The 26,958-nt window shown below is 42.5% G+C and overlaps 1 protein-coding gene across 12 annotated transcripts in view; it reads right to left on the bottom strand.

The window, feature by feature from the left end:
• epb41a (erythrocyte membrane protein band 4.1a) overlaps nt 1-16,162 on the bottom strand; it is an 81,579-nt gene extending 65,417 nt beyond the window's left edge. For 7 of the 12 annotated variants that reach the window (XM_022214880.2, XM_022214885.2, XM_051956136.1 and 4 more), the window contains exon 1: nt 16,017-16,160. The gene's annotated coding sequence lies outside the window, so the exon portion shown is untranslated. Of the gene's footprint in view, nt 1-16,016 lie in introns of all 12 variants that reach the window. The other 5 variants (XR_007945266.1, XR_007945265.1, XM_051956137.1 and 2 more) reach the window with 3 other exon arrangements.
• Between the last annotated feature and the right edge of the window lie 10,796 nt (nt 16,163-26,958).

Here is a 26,958-nt window from a genome sequence, read left to right as displayed (position 1 = left end):
AATTGTAGCATAAAGACGCCTGTAGCTGTGAGCTCCAGTCATTGATGAATTAGCACTCCTGTACACCATGAAAACAAAGACTAGACAAATACTCCAACAACACAGTGAAAAATTTACTGAAAAGCATAAGTCAAAAAATTCTAAGTCACTACTTTGATACCTTGATGTACAAGTACATCCAACATTAAGAAAAGCATCCATCTACCAAGGGCAGGCCATCATCAAAAACTGAGTCACCATGCAAGACAGAGGCTTGTTAGAGAGGCCACAGACAGCTGTGACTCTTCTGAAGGAGTTACAAACGAGGCTACACCATGTTTTACAGTGTGGATACTGTGTTTGTTTTTGTATGCTTTGGGCATGGATGCATGCCATGTTCTTTCCATTTCTTAATGACAGATTTAACTGTATTCCAAGGAATATCCATTGACTTAGCTCTTGTATCTATCCCGACTTATACTTTTCAAAGAGTTTTTGAAATTTTCTTGGAGGGCTTTTTTGTCTGTATTATATAGTTGTGAGCTGAATACTTTGTACAAATACAAATTATACATATAAAATTCACAACAATGATTTTGGGCTGGCTTCAGGCAACCCAGTCATTTTTCAGTAACTGTAGTTGTTTTTACCCCTTCTGTATCACAATTAATGCATTTTAGTATGAGAATTATATTACTACTTGGATACAACACTGTACTGTCAATAGTGTATTTTAATTTTATGAGAATAAAAGTTGTATATTTCAGTTGTGCTGTGTATGTAAAAGCTCAACCACAGACAACAGTTGAAAATTTGTAACAGCTAAGAACATATCAGTTTCATGCTCTGTATTGTAACAATTTTAAACCGCATTACCACCACTGAATAAAAATGTAACTAAATAAAGAATTGTGTAAATTACTTAGGATATTGTCTGCATCTCTATAAGGATCACTTTAGATATATACAAAATAAAATTTTCATCCAACATTAAATTCATATGTCATGTACTGGTATTTTTGTGAAGTTCATATGATTTTCTGCAAAATCCAGCCCTGTGCAAAAACAACAAAACGTATAATCTAATAATTGTACTGATCTTATATTTTATTAAATACAAACAGGTCAGACAGACAAATCTATCCTCAGTGTAACAAAGGACACCCGTGACCATTTCCACAAAAGTACATGTAATTTGTAACTGCATATTCAATTTATTAATAGTGACTGAAAAAGATACCAGCATTATGAAGTCTAGAGTTATTCAACATATTTGACATTTTTGATGTTTTAGTTCAGATCATTCAAAACATTCCACGCTGTTGCTTGTTTCAGAGACAAACGACTACATAGCCTGAAATGTTTAATATTCCTATTGTTACCTATACTGTTCATGCTTGTTTTGCTGACAGATTGAGGGTGGATACATATTACAGCTCGCCACTACATGAAGCTGCAGAAGCTGCTGGCAGCCTACAGTGCTGAGTGGACACTGTCACAGTTGCATAAGTGCTGACAGGGCAAAGAAAAGTGGGAGCGTTGGTTCTACAGCTCCAGGTGTACTAAGAAGTGTGTAATAAGAGCTAAAAGTACAAAAAAAGCCCTCACAGAGGAGGCTAACATGTTTCCTGAGCTAGACTTGGGCAGTGTTGCTGGGACTAAGGAGATGTGATTGTACACATTTACACACATTTACCATTTATGTCATTCATGGATCTATCCCTGTTTCTGCCGTCAGTGAGCTCAGGAATGCAGCATTTTGATCAACATGCTCTGTGACTGTTTGCAGCGTTTCCTCTTGCATCCCTGCACCCTTGCATTACATCTGTCTTCACTGCTGCACATTTTTTGAATATTTTTCTGCATTATGGCCTACTTTACCATGCACTACTGTGTGCACACACCGTCCAGTTACATTCTGGAGATGTCTCAATCACGACTTGTTGTTGCTGCTTCACCTGTTCACTTTGGTAATTGCTTTCTCCGGCATCAGTTAAGGGTAGATTTGTAAATTCTCTGTAATTGTTCTGTTTATTGAAACATGCAGACCCTCGTTTTCTGTGTTCTGCGAGACAATGCAGTGCAGCATTGAAGTGTTCTCTTCCATCTCTTGCTGCTGCTGGTTGAACTTTGTCCTCTCAAACATCACATCTCCATCAACTACAAAGGGATGAACCAACTTTCTCCTGTGGCATAGTTGCTTTCGTCCTCAGGGCTTAGGTGCTGACACACCATTATGTCTTCTGCTTCCTCTCCCATGGTACAAATCAGCATGTTCACTTGAATTTCATCTGCTTGCATTTCTGACCCAGATGTGATACAAAACATTTACTTTCATGTAGCTTTTTTTGATTCCTGTAAATCAGTTTAGACACTTGAAGGGTTGCTACACTACAATTACAAACAAATTACACTACAGACATCCATCCATCCATCCTCTATACACCGCTTTATCCTCATTAGGGTCGCGGGGGGTGCTGGAGCCTATCCCAGCTGACTCGGGCGAAGGCAGGGGACACCCAGGACAGGTCGCCAGTCACACTACAGACAAATTAATCTAATTGTATGTCAGTAAATATTGTATATGCTATGTAAAGTGTCCAAATATATATTGAACTTTAGCACATTTCCCACTGTTTCACATCCACGGGGAGCGTTGCACTGACAAGGCTGCCTGCTCTGCATTCATTTTTTTTTACAGGCCACGTGAATAATTGTCACCCAGAGCCATATCTGCCATTGGAGATTATCTCAAAATGGCATTCAGTTGGCTGATCACTGTTACACAGTACATGTAGACACATAGATTGTTTTCCTTTAGTTAATATTCTGGCAATTTTATGAAGCTCAAATGAGCTCACATCCAACACTCTGCACTCTGCAAAACGTCCAAACCCTAAAGTGGATTTCTGCAGTCAAAGTGCAGTAACAATGTGATACCATTACTAACCAACTAGTTTTAAGATTTCAAAAAGGTTTTTAGATTTGAACTCTTTCAGTGTTTCCGACTACATGGTAGCTTGTGTCAGAGTGCTAAAAGTGAGCTTAAGCAGTAAAAGCGGCTTTAAAATTAATCTCGCCCTGTGTGGGATTAACAGCTGTTGTGTGCTGATGTGAAGGCCAGAGGAAGCAGGAATCAGTCACTGCTGGATATTCCTCCATCCTTGCACCCCCCATGATCCACACAGGGCCACCATGCTGGCACAAGCTCTGGAAACAAACCTGAAACTGGGATGCGGGCTGACCCAGATGAATCTGAGACAGGGGGTGGAAAAGAAGGGAAGCTGATCAAAGAAAATTTCAAGTGGTTGCATTTGTGCGAGTGAAAGATGATCAGCTACTGCGTTATTTAAGAAGTACTGTTGCTCTTGGGTTAGAGAGATGGCAATGTGTATTACATTAGAAAAGTTAACCTCTGTAATTAAGGGTAAAGCACAGGAATTTGAAGAGGTGTGGGCACCCTTATTGGACTTTCTCAAGCAACAATAGATCTCACATATTTATACAGTTGTTGAGTGTGACAATTTTATTTACTTATTTTTTTATTTATGTATTCATTATTATTACTATTATTATTTTATGATTATTATTATTATTACTATTTTTTGTTTGTGAGTATATGCAGCGAGGGCTGCTTGTATTTTATTTTTGCAACATGTGTGGTATGTGGTGATGATGTGTTTTATATGTTCTAATTGAAAAACCAATAAAAATATTGTTAAAAAAAATGAAGTACTGTTATTTTGTTTGTGGCCTGGTCAGTCTTTTCCTGTCTGATATGTAAAACGAACTGTTAAGGTATTTGTGCTAATTGTGCATTCCAAAGATAAAGTATTCTGTAGTTGATTATTTTAAAAACAAAATGAGAAAAAAGGAAGCAGCCAGTGGAGATAATAATCATTTTTTGCCTCCCACCATTATGTGAACGACTGTAGCATTTACGTTTAACAGTGGGCTCCACCCATAAAAAAACTTCACTCATAGAAAACAGTACATGTCCACGAAATCCTTCAGTTTCATCTTCTAGACTCTAGAACACTCAATTTTTTAAAGTATTTTTTACTTGCACACCTATCTGGCAGGGCTGCACAGTAGTGGTTAGCACTTTCGCCTTGCAGCAAGAAGATCCCTGGTTCGTGTCCCGGCCTGAGCCTGGGATCTTTCTGCATGGAGTTTGCATGTTCTCCCTGTGCATGCATGGGTTTTCTCCGGGCACTGCGGCTTCCTCCCACAGTCCAAAAATATGCTGAGGTTAATTGATGACTCTAAATTGCCCGTAGGTGTGAATGTGAGTGTGTTTGTCTGTCTGTATATGTAGCCTTGCGACAGACTGGCGACCTGTCCAGGGTGTCCCCTGCCTTCGCCCGAGTCAGCTGGGATAGGCTCCAGCCCCACCGAGACCCTAATGAGGATAAAGCGGTGTATAGAGAATGGATGGATGGACCTATCTGGCAGCATTTACTACAGCCAGCACTGTGAGTCGTTCAGGGAACATCAGTAAATTCTACTGTTTGCTGCCTGTGTCCAGGTGGGGGGTGCGACCAACTGAGAAAGTGGGTTGCACCAGTGCTATCAGTGAAAAAGTCAGTCTAGAGCCCTGATAATATGCAATGATAGACAGTTGTGCTTCCTCTGTGGCTGCAGCAAAATTACGAGAGGAATACAATATAATTCTGTCTTAAATACCAAATCTTCAAATACAGGATAATCGATAAACTACAACATCAAAAACTTTGCTAACGGCACTTTAGAAAGTTAGAAGATCGTTTCGTTGCACATTCTATCTCATCATGGTAAGACATGTCTGATGTGTGTGTTTATGATTACTTTTGCCTTCCAAATCCAAAACAGAATTGTGTCTGAAGGGCGGAGCAGCTTCGTCACTCATCTGCAGCTCTGTGCAGCAACACACAAGTGTCGAACGTCCAGGAGTCTGATTCAGATTCACTACAGTTAATGCAGAAAATGCTTGTTGCCCCATTAGTAACAAAGCGTTTGCATGTCAGAGCAGAAACGCAATCAATCTGTGGAAACTTTCAGTAGAAGTTTATCACAGACAGATGGAGAAACAGTCTGACTGCTGAGCTTGTAGTTAACCAGGAATGCTATGATTGTTAACATACCAAACACAGAGTGAACGTAACTATACGAACATAAACAATGATTAAAAGTAAGTATTCATAGGCCACTTATTTAAATGTGACTGCTTCATGAATTTAGAGCATCATCTGAACTGTCGTTCAGAATTTCAGTTTCACTTTCAGAGCACAGAGTAGCAGGATTTAATGATTTGGAGGTTGCAGACAAACTCTGTCTTACTCAATGTTCACTGTTTCTCTGACTGGTCCTGCGTCCTGTGCTTGCATTCTCTGCGGATGTCTCTGGATCTTGAGCTACACATCTCTGATCTGCAGTCGCTGGCCTCACCACCTGCTATCCTGCCATCCTCACCCTCCTCGTCTCCACTCTCACCCAACCAGCCAAGACAGATGACTGCCTTCCCTGAGTCTGGTTCTGTCTGAGGTGTTTTTTCCCCTTTCTATCCCAGGATTTTTTCGTTCTTTCCCACCACGTTTATAGGGAATCCAAAGGCAACTTAGGACTGTTGGGTTTTCTGTTCTTGTTATGACTCTCGGCCTGACTGCTTGGGTTCCTGGACTCTTTCCAGGTTTTGTGTTGTCCTCCAGACCAAGCCTTGTTTTTTGTGCCATGTTGTGCCTGTCTGTGTTGTGCTCTGGCCCAACTCTCTCTCCCATAATTAGGTCAGAGTGGTTTCAGCATCAGCTGAGGCCACTCCTCTCATCAAGGGTGCAGGGCGGGCTGAGCAGCTGTTTCAGATTCACCATCACACCTCTCTGACAATAAAAGGCCGGTTCAGACATTCATTCGACGCCGGATTGTTATACGACTACCATGTTAGTGACTCTCCAGCCAAGCTCATGCCATACGAATCCTTGTCTAGATATTCTGAAATCGGAATTGAAAACAACGAACAGTAAATCTCTTGTCCTCTGTCTGCCTTCACAGTTCCAGTTGCTCAGCCTGAACGAATCCCGGACCCAGCACAGGCAGTCAGCCCAGAGAAATCCACAGCCACGATCACGAACCGAACCACGATTCAGGCCGAGCCTAGAACCACAGCCAAGGGAAATCTACAGCCACGACCACGACCCGAACCACGACCCAGGCCGAGCCTAGAACCACAGCCAAGAGAAATCCACAGCCACGATCACGAACCGAACCACGATTCAGGCCGAGCCTAGAACCACAGCCAAGAGACATCCACAGCCACGACCACGAACCGAACCACGCCCGAGACGGACCCCGGAACCACAGCCCAGACCAAGCCCTGAACCACAGCCAAAACCCAGCCGAGATCCCCAGCCCTGTGAACCCCCACAGCCAACCCTTCCTCCACTAAACACTCCCCTCCTTTAGCAATAAAGAACCATTAACACACCTGATCCGAGTTCTTGCACCGCTTCCTACCCCTGAGCGTGACAGAACAATCCGGCCACAATGGAAGCGGAGAACTCAGGTCCCGAAGAACCAAACCCCGCCCAGGTCCTCCAGGCTGTTGCCATCCATGGTCAACTTCTAGGACAGCACAGTAAGACCTTGAAGGATCTGGTGGAAGCGGGGAACCAGGTTTCGGCCCAACTCCAGACCCTGTCCGACCACATGACGCAGATATCCTCAGCTCCCACGGTGCTGGAACAGCACAGTCAAGCGCTTCAGGAGCTTGGAGCAACTTGTCAGCTTCTGAACAACCGATCGGGGGACATGAGTACCCAGCTGCACCAGATCACCGCCGCTCTCGCTCGACTCTCAAACCCGCAGCCCCCTCCAGCTTCCCCAGCTCCTCCGCCGAACCCCCCATCTCTCAGCAATGACCAAGCTATGTTAACCCCGAACTGGGCTCCGGAACCCAAGATACCAGACCCGGAGCGATACGCTGGGGATCAGGGAGCCTGTGGAGACTTCCTGATGCAGGTATCATTAGTTTTTAGCACTCAGCCACAGAAATTTCGCACCGACGAACAGAAAATATCTTACACTCTGAGCCTGTTGAAGGGTTCAGCGCTTCGATGGGGCTCGGCGGTCTGGCAGAATAAACGTCCCGCGTGCGCCTCATACGCGACCTTCATAGAAGAGATGAAGCGGGCATTCGATCACCCAGTACGAGGAGCGGAAGCCATGAAAAGACTGGGTAACCTGCTTCAGGGGGATCAAAGTGTGGCCACCTACGCGGTAGAGTTCCGGACGTTAGCAGCTGAGGTGGACTGGACCGACTCGACCCTCCGGTACCAGTTTCTTCGTGGTCTCTCGGAGGAATTAAAGGATGAACTGGCCCGCCGAGATGAAGCAGCGGATCTGAACACGCTTATAGATCAAGCCATCAGCTTGGATAATAGACTACGAGAGAGAAGGCGAGAAAAGAGAGTTACCCACCTGCAGGCGACGCGCTCTACCCTCGCTGCGCAACCACGACCCGGAGATTACATTCCGACGATTCCATCTACCCCACCTCCACGAAGGGTTCCGCCAGCCAGATCCGCTACAACCATGAGCGAGGAGCCCATGCAGCTCGGAAGGGCCCGCCTCTCTCCGGAGGAACGAGCGGAGCGCATCAGGAGAGGGGCATGTTTTTATTGTGGCGAGAGGGGCCACCTAGTGGCCGTTTGCCCATCCCGGCCGGGAAAAGACCCGGCTCACCTAGGTCTGGGGAGATCCGGGTGAGCCAGGCATCAGTCTCCCCTGTGCTAACACACCTTTTGGTTTCTTCCTCTCTTCACTGGGAGGGATCCCAAACACCGGTGGAAGCTCTCATTGACTCCGGAGCGGAGGGTAACTTTATTGATGTGACCTTAGTTAGACGTTTATCTTTGCCTACAGAATGCATTAAGATGCCTCTATGTGCTGTAGCTTTCAACGGTCGCCGCCTAGCCCAGGTCAGTGACAGGACCCTTCCAGTTACATTCCGGACATCAGGTAACCATGTTGAAACCTTGTCTTTTTATGTTTTATCGGGTTTGAACTCGCCCGTGGTTTTGGGGTATCCTTGGTTAAGTAAGCACAACCCTCAGATAGATTGGAAACTGGGAAAGATTTTAACATGGAGTACAGACTGCTATGCATCATGTCTGGGTTCGGCAGAGACCCCCGGTTGCCCAGAGCCTAGAACTCTGTCTTTTAACCCTGATCTATCTGGCGTACCACCGGAATACCATGATTTAGCTAATGTTTTCGATAAAGACCGAGCTAAGACCTTGCCCCCACACCGACCTTATGACTGTGCTATAGACTTGTTGGAGGGTGCACCTTTGCCGAATGGCAGGCTATATAATCTTTCGAAACCGGAAAGATCAGCCATGGAGAACTATATTAGGGAATCGTTGGCCGCAGGTTTAATACGTCCGTCTACTTCCCCAGTCGGGGCGGGGACCTTCTTTGTGGGGAAAAAAGACGGCGGACTCCGACCGTGCGTTGATTATAAAAAATTAAACGACATCACGGTTCGCAACAAGTATTCCTTACCGCTTATCGACTCCGCTTTTACTCCATTGCATGGCGCCACCGTCTTTTCCAAGCTAGACTTACGAAATGCCTATCACTTGGTGCGGGTGCGGGAGGGGGATGAATGGAAGACAGCGTTTAACACTCCATTTGGTCACTTTGAATACTGCGTTATGCCTTTCGGGTTAACGAATGCTCCGGCTGTCTTCCAGCATCTGGTGAACGACGTCCTGAGGGACTTCTTGAACCGGTGCGTCTTCGTGTATCTTGATGACATCCTGATCTTCTCCCGCGGCTTGGGGGAGCACCGGCGACACGTGAGAGAGGTTCTCGAGCGGCTGTTAGAGAACCGGCTTTTTGTCAAGGCCGAAAAATGTGTGTTTCACGTGTCGTCGGTGACCTTCTTGGGTTACATCATTGCCGCGGGGGAGGTCAGGATGGATCCTGCCAAGGTGGCGGCGGTGGCGGATTGGCCGGAGCCCGGGGACCGCAAACAGCTCCAGCGGTTCCTGGGCTTCGCCAATTTCTATCGCCGCTTCATACAGAACTACAGCCAGATTGCGTCTCCCCTCACAACACTCACGTCCAGTTCACGTCCGTTTGTTTGGTCTCCGGCAGCGAATCATGCCTTTAACACGTTGAAATCTAAGTTTGTTTCCTCTCCTGTTCTTGTTCAGCCAGATCCCACGCAACAGTTCATTGTGGAGGTCGACGCCTCGGACACCGGAGTAGGAGCGGTGCTGTCTCAGCGTGCAGGTGGAGATGGGAAGCTACACCCCTGTGCGTTCTTCTCCCGAAAACTCTCACCAGCGGAGAGAAACTATGATGTCGGTAACCGAGAGTTGTTGGCTGTAAAGATGGCACTGGAGGAGTGGCGGCACTGGCTGGAGGGTGCAGAGGTGCCGTTTCTGGTCTGGACAGACCATAAGAACCTCCAGTACTTACGGACCGCCAAGAGACTAAACCCGAGGCAAGCCAGGTGGTCTTTATTTTTTGATAGGTTTCAGTTTACTCTGGCATATCGTCCCGGTTCTAGTAATGGTAAACCCGATGCGCTGTCCCGCATCGCCTCAAAGGAGGCATTTCCTAAGAATCCAGAACCCATTCTTTCTCCTTGTCACCTGGCTTGCCTCACGTGGAATATCGAGTCAGTGGTCAAGAAAGCTCAGCAAGATCAGGTGTTCCCCGAGGCCGGTCCTCCTGGAACCTTGTTCGTTCCTGAAGCAGCCCGATCAGAAGTCCTGCAGTGGGCTCACTCCAGCCAGTTTGCCTGCCACCCAGGGGAGTTTAGAACCTTATCGAACCTTAAAAGGCGGTTTTGGTGGCCTTCCATGGCTGGAGACTGTCGCCAGTTCGTTGCCGCCTGCTCCGTCTGTGCACAAAATAAGACTTCCACCGCGTCTGCTCCAGGTCTTCTTCGGCCTTTGGTCATTCCTCGACGACCCTGGTCGCACATCGCCTTGGACTTCGTCACGGGTTTGCCTCCATCTCACGGTCAGTCGGTTATCTTGTCTATAATTGATCGATTCTCAAAGTTTGCTCATTTGATTCCTCTGCCGAAACTTCCCTCGGCCAGAGAAACCGCAGATTTATTGGTTCACCATGTTTTTCGTGCCCATGGTCTCCCGAGAGACATTGTATCTGACCGTGGGCCGCAATTTACTTCAGCGGTTTGGAAGTCTTTTTGTTCGGCCCTTGGAGCCACGGTCAGTTTATCTTCTGGTTTTCACCCCCAGAGCAATGGCCAGACGGAGCGGCTGAATCAGTCGATGGAAGCGGCCCTTAGATGCGTGTCATCAAAGGATCCGGGTTCCTGGAGCAAACAACTCCCCTGGGTGGAGTACGCCCATAATACCCTCCCCAGTGCCGCTACGGGTCTCTCTCCGTTCCAGTGTGTGTATGGATACCAACCTCCCATGTTTCCGGAACAAGAGCAGGATATTGAGGTACCCTCGGTCAGGTCCCATCTCCGCCGGTGCGCTCGCACCTGGCGTCGGGCACGTGCCGCCCTGCTCCGGTCGTCCCGCCGTACTCAGGATCTGGCGAATCGTCATCGGTCCGAGGCGCCGATCTACACCCCGGGTCAGAAGGTCTGGTTAAAAACTCAATATCTGCCTTTACGTGCCTGTCCTAGGAAGTTGTCTCTCCGGTTCATTGGTCCCTTTACCGTTTCCAAAATCGTTAATCCTGTCGCTGTTCGTTTAGATTTACCTCCGTCACTGAAAGTTCATCCCACGTTTCATGTGTCTCAAATCAAACCGGTTCGGGAAGCCCCTCTGGCCCCTCCCGTGCCCGTCCCCCCGCCTCCTCGCATGCTGGATGGCGATCCGGTGTATACGGTTTCGCGGCTGCTGGATGTCCGCCGTCGGGGTCGGGGTCTGCAGTATTTGGTGGACTGGGAGGGTTATGGACCAGAGGAGCGTTTGTGGGTACCCAAGGCCCGCATCCTGGACCCCTCCCTCATTCGGGACTTCCACCGCGCCCACCCTGACAAGCCCTGTAGGGCGCCGAGGGGCGCCCATTGAGGGGGGGGTACTGTTATGACTCTCGGCCTGACTGCTTGGGTTCCTGGACTCTTTCCAGGTTTTGTGTTGTCCTCCAGACCAAGCCTTGTTTTTTGTGCCATGTTGTGCCTGTCTGTGTTGTGCTCTGGCCCAACTCTCTCTCCCATAATTAGGTCAGAGTGGTTTCAGCATCAGCTGAGGCCACTCCTCTCATCAAGGGTGCAGGGCGGGCTGAGCAGCTGTTTCAGATTCACCATCACACCTCTCTGACAATAAAAGGCCGGTTCAGACATTCATTCGACGCCGGATTGTTATACGACTACCATGTTAGTGACTCTCCAGCCAAGCTCATGCCATACGAATCCTTGTCTAGATATTCTGAAATCGGAATTGAAAACAACGAACAGTAAATCTCTTGTCCTCTGTCTGCCTTCACAGTTCCAGTTGCTCAGCCTGAACGAATCCCGGACCCAGCACAGGCAGTCAGCCCAGAGAAATCCACAGCCACGATCACGAACCGAACCACGATTCAGGCCGAGCCTAGAACCACAGCCAAGGGAAATCTACAGCCACGACCACGACCCGAACCACGACCCAGGCCGAGCCTAGAACCACAGCCAAGAGAAATCCACAGCCACGATCACGAACCGAACCACGATTCAGGCCGAGCCTAGAACCACAGCCAAGAGACATCCACAGCCACGACCACGAACCGAACCACGCCCGAGACGGACCCCGGAACCACAGCCCAGACCAAGCCCTGAACCACAGCCAAAACCCAGCCGAGATCCCCAGCCCTGTGAACCCCCACAGCCAACCCTTCCTCCACTAAACACTCCCCTCCTTTAGCAATAAAGAACCATTAACACACCTGATCCGAGTTCTTGCACCGCTTCCTACCCCTGAGCGTGACAGTTCTTTGTTTACAATGCATAAGGTCTGTACCTTATTATACTATATGTTATGAATCTGCGCTATATAAATAAAATTTAACTGAAATTGAATTCTTCACTAAACTATTAAAATAACAGGAAAAATACTGTCAAAGTTCTGCATTCATTTTATACTCAAAAGTGATAAGTGACACGGGTTTTATCAGCACAATGTGCTGACATTTACAGAATACCTGTTAAAAGTGGAGCGTTTACCTTTAACATGTTTAACACTACAATGAAATTCATTGCAAAATGCTTTATTTTGTAGATAAAACTTGTGACACTGTCCACAGTACTTTGATCATTCCATCAACACAACACTTGTGTCTATATAAACACTAATTTAAACACAGTACGTTTTATAAAATAAAGCTGTCTTTATTGTGATCCAAATATGTTTAGTTTTTTCCGTTAAAAACAAACAAACAGAAACAATCAAAAATTGCCAATAAGAATACTGTTAAAGTACTGGACCGATAAGTACTAGTACCATTAAAATCTTAACGATACCCATCCCTACGTATTACCACATAAATTCATTCTGCTGGTGTGGCCCCATCAATGAATAAATCATAAAAATGTGCATTCTCATATAAAACTAGATTCAGATTCCACATGTACGACCACTGTGAGGTTGTATTCAGGCATATCAATGATTTTAGCTAAAGTGAAAAACAGCATGATAATATTTCCCTGTTGACCACCTGGGTTTAGCATTTTCCCATGTTGACAACTGGACCAGAGTACATAACTGAGGTTACTTGAAGTGTAACTGGTTAGGCTGACAGACATAGAAAACATGTCAGGGAATCTTTATGGGCAAGAGGTTCTCAGTGAATTTGTGTGAAAGATTTTCTAATTTCTAACCACACAAAAGACTCATCACTAAACATCACTACTTTAGGAAATAGTGTTTGTTTACTAAGAAACTTGATAATGACAATGAAAATGCACTACTAAAATTGATGTAGAGGAATGAAGTATCTAGGTGATATTGTTTAGGTAAAACAGTGCTCGACTGTGAGGCTAACAAAAGCACTTTCTTACATTCACTAGCATGAGCGACACGCTTTGAATCTTCAGAGTCCTTCATCAAAAGTATTTTGATGGAGAATGGGAGACATCTGATAAATTTTAGGAATATAGCTTCTTCAAGTTTTTTAGCACACCTGATAAATTTAATTATGATTTAGTCACACATTTCCACAAATAGAAGCTCTGTGAAATAATAGAAGTGTTACTGTGTCATTGTTCGCCAACATTCATCTTGTTCTAACTCAATTTTTTAATTTGTTAAAGGTGAAAACATCTAACAATAACAACAATATTAATATGTTAGCGTACAATAAATATATATATAAGCTACTGTTCAAAAGTTTGAGGTCACTCAGGCAATTTCATAGCCTAGCCGCGCTAGACCCATGTTCTGAAGGCACAAGGGTCTAGGCAAGCTCGACAGGGAGGGAGGCGGGCTAAAAGGTTGTCTATCAAATCACTCTGCAGCAATTGGGTAGGTATACAACCAATCAGCGCAAGGAATAGGCTCCTAGAGCGCCGGAAATCAGAGGATGCGGTAGTTTGGTGAAGCCTTATTTATACAGTCAATGGGTGAAGCTCAACTATATTACAGACATGTTAACAGAAAGATTATTCAGAGTCGGTGCTAATGGAGCTCAACGACTGTTGTCGTTTTTGTTGTCGACCCTGGCAGAGAATTAAATTCGTTGCCGTGGGTTGTCTAGCGCGGCTAGGCTAGTTGTTTCCAGTTGTTTCTGTCAGAATCGTCGCGCCTCTGTCGTCACTTAGTTACGCCCGCCTTCTGACTCTACACTTCATGGTGATTCGTCCGGCCAGTTTTAGGAGAATCCAGACTCGAGCCTTGTGGAGGGTAACTAGACCCACCCTGGCAAAGAATTAAATTAGTTGCCGTGGGTTGTCTAGCGCGGCTAGGCTAGCAATTTCATGTTTTCGATGAAAAATAACACTTTTATTCATGTTCTAACATAACTGCACAAAGATTTTCTAATCATCAATTAGCCTTTCAACATAATTAGCTAACACAATGTAGCATTAGAACACAGGAATGATGGTGGCTGGCAATGAATCTGTGTACCTCTATGGAGATATTCTACTAAAAATCATCTGTTTCCAGCTAGAATAGTCATTTATTACATTAACAATGTCTGGACTGGATTTCTGATTAATTTAATGTTATCTTAATTTGAAAAAAAAAGCTTTTCTTTCAACAATAAGGACATTTCTAACTGACCCCAAACTTTTGAAGGATAGTGTAATTATTATTAAATAGCTATTGCTTGCTTGACACTGCCGAGCCAAACATTGATCTTCCTAAGGTTATCAAAAATTCCTTCCTTTAACACTCTGAATGTTAGATATTAAAGCAATCCTGTTTGTTTACAATAATATTTACCATGTATCCTTTGTATATAGAATTTTTTTTTTTCTTTGTATAAAGAAAATACAAGTCATTTTCAAAATGATGACAACTTTTTCAGGTATTCGTGTCATGTATATGTATAACCTGTTTACTTTCCAAACATAACAGCTTCTTAGTGAAATTCACAGGTCATGCTTTACCACTAATAAAGCATCAGGAATTAAGTCACCGATTGTGCAAAACCACTTGAATAGTCCTTGAAGCATTTGCTTGCTAATTGAAGTAAAATGAATTGAAACAATTGCTGCAAGGAGCCCAATAACATACTTAAAAATAGTCAGTATTAATTAGTCCATATGAAATGTTACAAATGATAGGACATAAAGTTGTGACGAAAATGCCAGCAAAGCAAAGAGTTAGACCAGAGTGGCCAGTTTAGGCCACCAGCTGAATATAAATACATAATACAAATTAAATATAGGTAGAAAGTTTATTCATCACACAATAATCTAAATAAATAACAAATATTTCATCTGAATAAAGCCGCCAGCTGTGTAGCTGGGAAAAAAAAAACATCACAAGAAAGCTTCGAGTATAGAATCCTTCAGCATGATCTGCACCTCGTCTCCCGTGTTTTCTTTCTGAAAGAGCTCCTTCTATCTGAATCCTTAGTGAATTACCACCAGATACCAACGATAAAGTGCTCTTTATCAAGCAGTTTTGAAGTAGATCGGCAGCTTGACTGACACATACAAAAGCAGAAATGTCACCTACTTGCAGCGATATCTTGTTTTGGTGGGATTTAATGTACGATCAGGATGACAGATGAATAGATTTGGGGTTATAAAGTCTAAAATATCAAAAATCAACAGAAAGTCCTAACAGGCTCTGAGACACTCAGATCAAATTCTACCAAACACTGTCATAATAACAGCATCTGGCAGACCGAACAGAAACATCATCTACTCTTTGATGCTGAATTATTTGCATGTAGAAATAAAATTGCATGAATAAAATGGGATGTATTAAAATACTCATAGTCAAAAGATGACAATGAAAATGGCAATGGCACTACGAGTTTAGTAAGTACAGAGAAGTAGTGAGCTGCTCCTGCTACTATCCGTGGATAGAGGGCAGACAGTGATAGCAGGCCCTGATCAGTGGAACTACACAGACATGGAGCTAGATTTTTCTTCTGAACCTCCTGAATTCACGGATTCTCCTGCTGCTGTAAGCAATCTCAGGTCTCCATAATGACACTGTGGTCTGCTAGGAGAACAGATGCCACCGACTAACGCCTGCTGAGACTCCATCAGTGCTGGATGCTGAGGAGGCTGACTGAGCAGGCCTGAGAGCATCATGAGACTGACAGAACAAAACAAAGATCTCAGTGCGTTCATCCGACATTAAAACGGGAGCAGTGTCGCTGTTTCCTGACTACTAAGTACATCTGCTCTATTTACATGATCACACCATCGCTTTCTTATCGGCCACTACGTTCCAAAATCAAACATTTTCATCAACAACAATTCGTGGTTTTCCTCAGATGATTTTTCCAGAATAAATCCAGAGCGGCAGGGATGGGGACAATGAAAGGAGCGGTAGGTGTACCTGCCTGCAAATGGCGCTCAACTTAGAAACTGTTATTAAAAAGCAGCTCGTTTAATGCTCAGAAACACTCACCCGCTTTGTTTAGATTCTCCTGCACAAGAAAATATCCGAAGTGAAAGCAGATGCTCACTATTCCATCAGCATCAGACCCACGGAGCGAAAACTCCACGGCTTAGCTGTGTTTAGGTACCAGGGATAAAGTGCGCCCTCAGCGCTGACTGACAGGAAAGCAGGGAGGCAGACCATTTTCATCTTCATCGGCAGATGGTGAAAGACTGGGAGCAGTTAATACACACACAAAAAAAGTTGCAAAAATTAGTTTTTCTTCTTATTTTGTTAGTTGTTAAATGAGCTTTTTGGATCTATTTTTAGGGCATAGCTACACCTATAAAATCACTAAATAAAGTGATTTTAAAAGGACAGCACTTCATGATTGTATACTATTAAATGTTTTGTGTAAAATACTGTTGCTTTTAATTGACATGTTAAATGTGGATTTAACTGAGTAGTTTTAACAACAGCAATTCATTTTATATCAAACGTGGACAACAATTGTGCTTGTCCAATTCACAGAACTACAGAAGGAGCTTGTCTGTCATTTGGTGCTGACATATTTTGTCCTATTTTTTCTGAAAATAGCTGATGATAATTATCCAAACAGTTAACACTGTGGGTCAGACAAGTCAAAAATGCAAACATAACTTTATGCTGGTTTACTGATACTAAAATCATAACAACCTTCAGGCTATTCTAATCAGATCTATGTTTTGTTTGGTAGCAAGGAAAACAATCTATGATGAGAACCCGACCAGGCTAAAAGGATGGAGTGACGCAATTCAGCCTGTAAGACAATACATAGGGCCAAAACTTTCTGTCACACACCTCTTGGCTCCCCCTTCTTTGTGAAGGAGGGTGGAGTTTTATGTGTAATGAGACAAGTGTATTTTTGGAAGCCGCCAATGTGAGTAGTGCAGGGATCAGCCTGATCCAATCACAATGCAGGAAGCTGCTGATCCTGGCAGAGCTCCAACATCTGTAACCAAGGGTCCCTGTGCCATAATAATCAAAGCTCCCATTTTCACTCAGCTATTTCAAACAGCAGTACATCCGTGACAAAGGGGGTGTGTAGACTGAAGCAATTGCAATAATTTTATTAAGTCATGATTTCAGGTCCTGGTCTTGTTTTCCTACAGTCTTATGTTATCACAGTAGCATTGCTGATAGAATTGTAAATATAATGCTGCGCTATTTATTAAAACAGGCTGTTATGGGCTAACATTCACACAGCTGCATGTGAAACACAGTTCTATGCTCAGTGCTGACATAACTCAGCACCTTGATATAATGAACAGCCATAACACAAACTTTGAGGAAGAGGACAGAAGTATCACAGAAGAGCTGAAGACATTCTTGCAGCTTGTATTGTTGCTCCAATACACAACACACCCAGATAAGGAAAATCAATAAAGAACTTGTTTAACATTTTGTAAAATATGCTTATTCACGGACTGCATAGTGAAATAGTGGTTAGCACTTTCGCCTTGCAGCTAGAAGATCCCTGGTTCGGGTCCTGGCCTTCCTGGGATCTTTCATGTGTGGGTTTTCTCCGGCTTCCTCCCACAGACCAAAAACATGCTGAGGTTCATTGATTATGCTAAATTGCCCATAGGTGTGAATGCGAGTGTGATTGTTTGTCTGTATATGTAGCCTTGTGATAGACTGGTGACCTGTCCAGGCTGTCCGCTGCCTTTGCCCCAGCTGATTTGGGGGCGAAGGTAGGGGACACCTCCTCATTGCCAAGAAATTAAGTTGTAGTTCAAATTGTCTTTTTTTTCCCCCCTTCAAAAGGTTGTTTTCTGTTGAAATTGAATCAATATACTTGTTGACACCTGACGCCCCACCTTCCTGCAGCCCTAATGAGGATTAAGTGGTGTACAGAAAATGGATGGATGCTTATTCACATTCTTTCTGAGATGCAAAGACAGCTATCAGTCCCTTAGTCCAAAGAGAAGTACAGAGCTGTTGTTGTTCTTAGCCTATCTTAGCATAAAATTTGTGAATGTGGAAACAGCTAGCCCAGTACCCACACAGTTTACCATGAGATCTCTGACACAGCTGTTTCTTTGCAGTTCTAAATGAATTGGCCAGGTGTGAGCCTTAGGTAAGGACAGCAATAGAGAAGAAATTCAAAAATTTTGCGATTTGCATACTACAGAAACAAAGTATAAAAACATGTGCACAGTCAGTACCTTTCAAATACATTTTTAAAGGGTGTTTGACATTAATTTGAATTTTGACGTCCAGATCACTCGTAGCCTACCAACTGACAGTTAAAGGACGCCTTTTGTACACTTGCAAAGTAGTGGTCCCAGTGGCTACAAAAGGCCATTGGTAGTTTAAAGATTCCTAAAATGACCTGCCATTGATCACATTAGACAAAAGAAATGATTTCAGCAGCAATACTCTTTAGTGGATATAACTAAGTAAGGATGTGTTACTTTTATTTTGTGCTGTCAAATGATAAAAAAAAGAGTGATTAATCACAGGGTTGCTGGGGATTCATTTAGATGAGTCACGACTAAATATAATTCATTTTTAATATATATTGACCGCATTTCATTTGCATGAGCAAACAGACTCAAGAAAGAAGGTAATATATATGTGTGTATATATAATTCACATAATTCACATTTCTAATTGTTCTAATTCATTTTTAATCAGGTTAATTATGATGATGATTAAATTGTTAATTTTGACAGCCCTACCTAGTTTTATTATTTTTATTTTATTAACTTTATATTTCCAATCAGAAGAATGTTATATTTAATAAGTGTTTGTTTTTCAGAAGCTCTTCAAGTCGTTTTGTTTTAAAATAGAAAATTGATACAAAAAATTAACAATTTTTTAAAATTTGATATGGTATTTTCAGCATGTGGCCACAATATTTGATGGATCATACCCACCAAGTTCAATGTTCCAGTGGTTAAAAAAAGATCCTGTTTGCAGAGGCACTCTAAAATTACTATGTTTTAAAGAATAAATTCAAACAATGGATTTTCTGATCATTGCCTGACTAGTTGTTTCACTCATGATGCCCTTTGAAATTTGGCAAAACTACGTCTCCTGTCCTGTAGATGGGTCCCAGTAGATACAGCAGCATAACGATAATGAGCATATCTAAGCCACTTTGAGTGCTTTTGTCTGATGAGTCGTCTGTTCAGCACAACGCTCCCTGCACCAGCAGTCTGTACAATCAGATCTTCTAACAAATTCATACAAATACTCCCTCCCCCATCACAATACAAAAGGCCACCCTTCCAGCCCCCTCCCCCTTTACCAGCATTCTCCAGCCCCCTTCTTCAATGTGAAGAGCAGGTGCTGAGCGAGATTGTCTGCTGATGTGAGGTGACAGCATAAAGCACAGGAGCTCTATATGGACAAGCACACTGAACAGACAGATTTTTACCTCATCTAATATTTCTGCTCAAATAGAAAATAGGATTCTTTTCATGGTTATCATTCAACTATGCAAAAATAGGAAAAATTGTCTACTTAAAACATACATAATAACATAAGGAGTCAGTACACCAAATTTGGTGTTGGTAGCTATTTTCCTTCTGAAGATATTTGTTCCACAAGATTTTTTGTATCTCGCCAAATCTGTTGCTACCATGGAAACTATAAAATGTGGCAGACTTTAGCTACTTCTACTAAATCTATCTTTCTTTGTGCCAAGTTTTGTGTTGATTGGTTGCATTGTTTAGAAATGATAACAAAATAAGTTGTTTAATAAATTAGGGTAGACTACCACCTTAAATGTGTTCACTTGAAATCAGCAGAAGTTTGTGTAAAATTCTAGAGCAGATCCCCAAGTTTTCAGAGTTGTAAAATGTTTAAGGGTAAGTGTAGGAAATGTATATTAAGTTATGTAGAGCAAGGGTCACCAACCTTTTTGAAACTGAGAGATACTTCAAGGTGTATAAAGGAGTATGAAATGATACTTGTTGGATACAAACTTTCTGAATAACAGACTTGCATAATCATTTTTCCATCCATCAATTTTCTGTACACCACTTAATCCTCATTAGGGTTACAGGGGAGCTGGAGTCTATCCCAGCTGACTTTGAGTGAAGGCAGAGCACACCCTGGACAGATCACCAGTCTATCACAGGGATACATACAGAGAAAAATAATCACACTCACACTTCTATGGATGGATGGATCGATCAATCGTATTGCGTTAGTACTAATCACCAAATCTATAGCATTTTTAACAAATGGTAAATGGTTGTATTTATATAGCACTTGTATCCAAAGTGCTTTACATGATACATCACACTCACCCATTCACACACACTGATGGTGGAAGCTGCCATGCAAGGTGCTAACCACGACCCACCAGGAGCAATTGGGGTTCAGTGTCTTGCTCAGGGACACCTCGACATGAACACGATGGGCCGAGGATCGAACCGGCAACCTTCCATTTTCAAGACGGCCACTCTACCCACTGAGCCATGCCGCCCGAAATCATGATAACAAGTCATGACACTTTTTGAACAAATTATTTTTCACATTTTTGTGTAATGTCATGGTGTTTTGAATGAAAACATGCTATCTCTTTCTATGTCTGTAAATGTGTGTTAGTGGGAAGCCTGGCATTCCATTCTGTTCACCAAAATATTGTAATCTAGTGTATAATTTGACACTGCAACTCTGAGAAAGTCTTGTAAATGTGCATCAGTAAGGTGTGTCCTGTGTTTGTTCTTGGTGAAGTTCATATGAGAAAAGGCTGATTCACAGAGATAAGTTGAAGTAAAAAGGTAGGCAGCTTTCATAGCTGCTGTGCATACACCACAATACACCAAAAGTTTGGTGCAGATTGATAAGTTTTTATGTGGAGATCATTTTGCAACATCAGGATTTCCAAATCCACCTGTCCAGCAACTTAGATGAATACAGCACTTATATGCTCAGCAATGAATGTCAAGTGTACTTGCATAAAAGGATTTGAAACAATTGACAAACATGGCTCAAGTTGATCAAAGTCACAAAACCTGTTCTGAAACTCTTGCCCCAGTCTGTTTATTACGTGGGAGTACTTTTCCACAGCTTTGTCAAAAGCCCCAGATGCAGAAGCATTGTCATTCAACACTGACTGTATGGTTTTCTTGGTAAATGCAAAGAGAAAATGTTCATCTTAGCTTTAAATGCATTTACAGAGCTTATCATATCAGTGACAGTCTTATATTTGCCTTGCAGCTCACAGTTCAGATAGTTCAATTTCCCAGTGATGTCTGTTAAAAATTAGCCCTGTGACAGACTGGCGACCTGTCCAGGGTGTCCCCTGCCTTCACCGGAGTCAGCTGGGATAGGCTCCAGCACCTCCCGCGACCCTAATGAGGATAAAGCGGTGTATAGAGAATGGATGGATATCTGTTAAAAATGCAAGGTCCAGTATCCACTCAGTGTCCTCAAGCAGTGAGAGATCTTTGCTTTTGGACTGAATAAACTGTTTGATTTCGTCCAAAAGTGACAAAAAGCACTATAAAACCCGTCTCCTTCTGAGCCATTGGAATTCTGTGTGTGGTAACAGGTCATCCTATTCAGCTGACAGCTCCTCCAGTAGCACCTTTAATGTCCTGTGTTGTTTGGCTTTGGAGTAGATACCATTTATGATCCTCACAAAAGGAATAATCGCTTGATTAAATCTGGTCACTTTTGCCCATGTTACCTGCTGGTGAATGATGCAGTGGTAATGTAGAAATTTTGGAAAGTCTGGGTCAGCTCTGCATCGCAGTAAAGCCTGCATGCTGATCCGTCATGGAGGGAGTCCTGTCTGTCTGTCGTCACTGAAACAAGCTTTTCTAATGGTATTTTTTTCTCCATGAAGAAACTTTTCACTGCCTTGCAGATGTTCTTTCCCCTCTTTGTTGTCTTCAGGAGTTCTTCTTTTGTGGAGAAATCATCAAACACCATTCAGATAAAACATCATCAGCTGAGCTGTACTGGTGCTGTCCACTGACTTGTCGCACTGAATGCTAAACCCTCTGACAAGATCCCTGTCCAGTTGCTCTGTTAAGCTTTCAGATATAGTCGATATTCTTCTCACCATCATACTTGCTCCCAGGTGGATATTGGGGAGAGTGGAGATGACATCGGGACAATTCTTCTTGTCTTTGAACACTGTATTTGCAGCTATCATCATTGCTTCTTGCAAGACCTCCCCGTCCGTTCTTTTGTTCTTAATCAAAAAATTTACAGCTCTAAGCGAAGCCTCAGTTTTTTTTTATTTAATCACCATCCTCATGAAAAAAGGCTTTTTATCCAAACTGCCTTTCAGTTCCATGCTTTTCTGTCCGTAGTGCACAATCAGGTGGGTAGTTAGCATAGACGCTTTGTGACTGTTCAAGTAGTGTATCTCCACAGTGTCACAATAGTCACCCCACAAATGAGACACACACATTTTCTTTCACTGTCAGAAAAATAACAATCATCGTAAAAATTGCATTTTCTCTTTCACTTTTCTGCATGTTTGGGGGTAAAAACCACATCTAGCTCCCATCATGTTCTCTGCCCGCTTCAGCAAAGAGTGACATGGTGGTATGACATCCGCATTGAACTTTTCACTTGAGACAAGGTCAGAGTTCATTGACACATAACACCTTTATGCTTTTAAAAAATGTATATTAAATATTGTAATTTTAAAATATACATTAATGTAAGTGTTTTTGATAAAAAAAGAGCAGCAACTAAAATTTTTAGAAACAACTCTATGGACACTAGTGCTATTTTTAGACCAGCGCCACAGGCACTGTGTTGGCTACTCGATTCTTGAGTGTTCCATATAATAACAGCCTCTCCGCCTCAATAAGAGAAATTTGAAAGGTTGTTGGAAGGAGGATGAGGAAAGGTAAACTAGGGTCAATAACTACCTCAGGAGATGACTGGGCTGCCAAAGAGTCTGAGCATTGAACTCTACAGACACAACATGAGCTGCAACTGCCTTTCAAGTTCTTGGAGGAAGAATTCAAGGTAACAAAAACTGGAGAGGTGATACAGTACAGAGACTCAAGTAATCTAAAGGTGGCAAAAACGGGATTCAGGTGGAACAGACAGGATGTGGAAGGCAGAAGAGGTTTCTTAGGAAGTCGAGACAATGCTGAACTTTCATAAACTGAATGAGCAGTCCTGATTTACATCTCGAAATAGGTCCAGAAGACCTACAATATATCTGCGAAACAACCAAAATAGCAGCAAACTTTGATCAAACCATAAGGTGCCACTTCTCAAAGAAAGGCTTCCTTCTTGCACAGCAGCATCTCAGCTCATGGAGAAATAAACCACTGTGTATACTGACATCTGAGTTTCAGTAGCTCGTAATTTTTGGAATTAAGGTTTTAGACTTTTCTCCCCAAAGTCCTGACTTAAGCCCCATCAAGAACCTGAGGACTGTGATGAAGAAAAAAGTCTGTGTCATAAAGCCACCAAATTTTGTTGAACTGTAGTAATTTTGTCAAAAGGAGTGAACAACGATACAACCAGTTGTTTGCCAGAAGCATGTGGTTGCGGTAAAAGTGGCCAAGGGAGACAGTAAATTATTAGCATTGCTGTTTCAGGGTTCTTGGTTCTTTTGTTAATTGTTGCTAAGTTATTTTTTGACTCGGAGTGACGTACAAGAATTCCAATGTACCTGGACTGTGATGTACCTGTGCAAATGGCAATTAACTCTTTTCTAGCCTATTCTATTCTGTATGTGCATTTTTTGAGTAGATTTTAGATTTAGTCATACTTTCAGGTGAACTATAAATCATGATCATGGCAGCACAGGAGCAGGCAGTTATCAGCTGAGCCAGAGGCAGGGGTTTAACCATTAACATGACAAACAGACAAAGTGTACACTAAATGTTCCGGAGATAGTCCTGCACAGAGTAGCAGGGTAGCTGTGATGGTGTGCAGGAAGTTCAATGCCGAGTAGGAGGTAAAAGTCACCAAATCCCTATGGGACACACCACCTACACTGGGTGAAAATATTATAGTAATAGAGCTAAGATCAGCTCAATTTTTAGTTGAGTATTATTTATAGAGCACCAACTCACACATAATGTCATACTCAAAGTACTCATATAGTAGAATTGACATACAAATCTAAAACACAGACACCCAACAAATCCAAAGTTTCCTTTGGATTGCCTTTGAGGCAAGCCCTTGATAAGAGTGGGAAGGGGGAAAAAAACCCTCCCATTAATGAAAAGACGCCACACAAAAAAAAAAACTCAGAAGGAAGCAAACTCAGAGAAGGCATAGTCCTGCCTCACTTGGTTGGGGTGAGGGGGGTAAAAGAGGGTAAGGGCTGATATGGGTGAGGACATCAGGTAGATGAGGGAAGTTGTGAAAAATCGGTAGCTTACAGTGACATCAGAAGAAGAAATTCGAGAGGTCAAGGGACAAAAGGAACATCTGGAACAGATGTGGATCTCCACAGTGGTCACAGTGTCTGTATAGTAGCGTTACAGGCAGTGACCCACAAACTGGAAAAGTAGCTCCAGCTACCAGGTCTAACATCTGAGCTCTCTGTCCAGAAGAGTGCAGTTGTAGGAACAACTAAAGTTTCTGTGCAAAGCCCCAAACTTTCAGAACTCTGGTTGAGGCCTTGAGCTTGCTGAAGACACAGCTTAATTCTGTACGAAATGTAAAGGCAAAAAAGAAACAGTACATTTTAATATGGCAACGAGAAAGAAAATGCAAAGCAATTTTTTCATGGTGATGTTTGAATTTAAAGCAAACGTGTTCAGTGTCAATAATACAGTGAGGTGATGAAGATGTCGTCTTCTGTTTAACATTCCGATGTTTTTCATGGCAACATGTGATGCATGTCAGCTTGAAGGTTGACTGCAAGTAAATACTCTCTCTCCTCTCCTGCTCATCTCTCTCCACTGGATCAGCATGCAAACATTTCATGATGATAATCCATCCAGAGTGACACCACCTGTTCATCTATTTCTGCATCTCTGGTATTTGCTGCTCCCTACTGGACACTCTTAGAAAAGTTCTTCTTTTTCGAAGAGCACTGTTAAAACAGACTTACTACACTAAATTTAGGCTTGATGGAACAAGAGCGATTCATAATAACAAAAGCTCTCAAAACTGTGAAACTGAATTACACTTCAAACATATGACATGACTGGATTGTTGATATTGATGCATGTAAGCAGGCAGAATTTGAATTACATAGCCAGATGAGATATTATTAGTTCAAACTAGTTTAGATACATTTAGGTTGTTATTTTGAAGTAATAAAAACTGTACCACATTTTATTTACCAAATAGCTAACTACAGGTATCAATTCATGAGAAAAGCAACAATGGAGAATACAGTTACAATTATATTAACATTGTATAGCTATTAACTGACTAATGCAGTGATCAGTTTATGTCACAGCAGCAGAGGAACAAGACAAGGTCAAATATTGCATCCATTCCAAACCAGAACCTGCTAAATCCATGCAGCACTGTCAATAAGGAAAGGGTCCAAAATCCCAAAAAATAAAAGGAAAACCACATTCCTGGGTATTCCAAGGACCTGCAAATCGCTAAACTTGTTCCTGACAACACGAGAGACAACTTTACACCAGATGAAATTTTTACAGTCATCAACTGCAGCGATGAAGAAATGCTTTCAAAATGTGCATAATACGGCATCATTAGTAATGTGGGTGTAATGCCGCTGCCCCTGTCTGCTTCATAATTGGGTGGGAACAGACACAAATACAGACTTTTACCTTCTAGTCTCAGTCACTACGTAGTTGTATAAAGTGAAATATAAGGAATGAACAAAAATGTTGTGTTGTGCATACAAAGTGCCATCTTACAACCAAGATTTTAATATTTCCGAGGAAAAGTTTCAACATGCAATTACATGCATAGACACCTCTTGTTCTGTCAGAGTATTTCAAATGTGATGTTACTCACCATTATATCGAAGGCAGACGTTCATAAGACATCAACAATCATGGGTCCAAGAGTGGGATAAATTAGACCAGAAACAAACAGAACAAAATTTTAGCAGACATAAGCAGATGAGACAAAACAAGCACACCACTGAATTGATAATCCTGCTGCTTGAATTAAGATATATGCACGGTATTCTACAATGTTGTTACAGTAGCTGGAAAAAAGATACGTTTAATTATTGTTGGCCTCCAGACGACCCTCACTCACTGGTGGTCGATTAAAAAACAGCAATTGAATCCATTGTGCTTGTTTTTTATATTCACAAACCTTATTGGCAAGTTCTGTGGAAAAAATGAGGTTTGTCAGTTCCCCATGAGCACTTTGAATGGAGTCTATTGACAGGTTTTTTGTACTCTTTAACATAATCCCATTAATTGAATCTTATTTTCAGGTATATATAGGTTACAAAAATCCTTACTTTGAAAGACTGGATGACAGTGCACACTAAAAATCTTCGATTGTGAACAAAACTACAAACATGTTAGAATGATGACTTCTTGCTGAGTCCCTGTGGAGTGGACTGTGGTAGATAGTGCTTTTCTTTTTTTTGTTTTACAGTAGAGGTTTACAAGCACTTTTACAATATTTTACCTCTCATTCACACATACACTCATGTAAGTACAGCTGACATGTGAAGCAGTTGACTGCCATCAAGACCAAACTGAGGGTCAGTGTTTTGTCCAGTGCCACTTCAGCACATGGTGTGTTAAACCACACTTGCAATTTCTGGACAATCTACTCTACTATCTGAGACACAGCCATCTCCAAATGGCTGAATATTCTAACTATCATAAACGTTCTCTTTTGATATGGCATGTGAGATTATACCAAGCTAGTTTCTGTGAGCTGACCCCTATGAAATACTGTTTTTCACAACTGTTTTAAATAATCTAATTAAATTAAAAATACCACCCAGAACAAAAGGTGCATACAAAGGATATTAAGATGTAGTTCTCACACAAAATACTCCAAGTTCCAAAAACTGACTGGAATTATGAGTTCA

Source organism: Acanthochromis polyacanthus, chromosome 11 (assembly GCF_021347895.1).
Source record: "Acanthochromis polyacanthus isolate Apoly-LR-REF ecotype Palm Island chromosome 11, KAUST_Apoly_ChrSc, whole genome shotgun sequence".
NCBI classification, from domain to species: Eukaryota; Metazoa; Chordata; class Actinopteri; family Pomacentridae; genus Acanthochromis; species Acanthochromis polyacanthus.
Note: the sequence above shows the minus strand (reverse complement) of the source record. Positions and strands in the feature narration are given on the sequence as shown.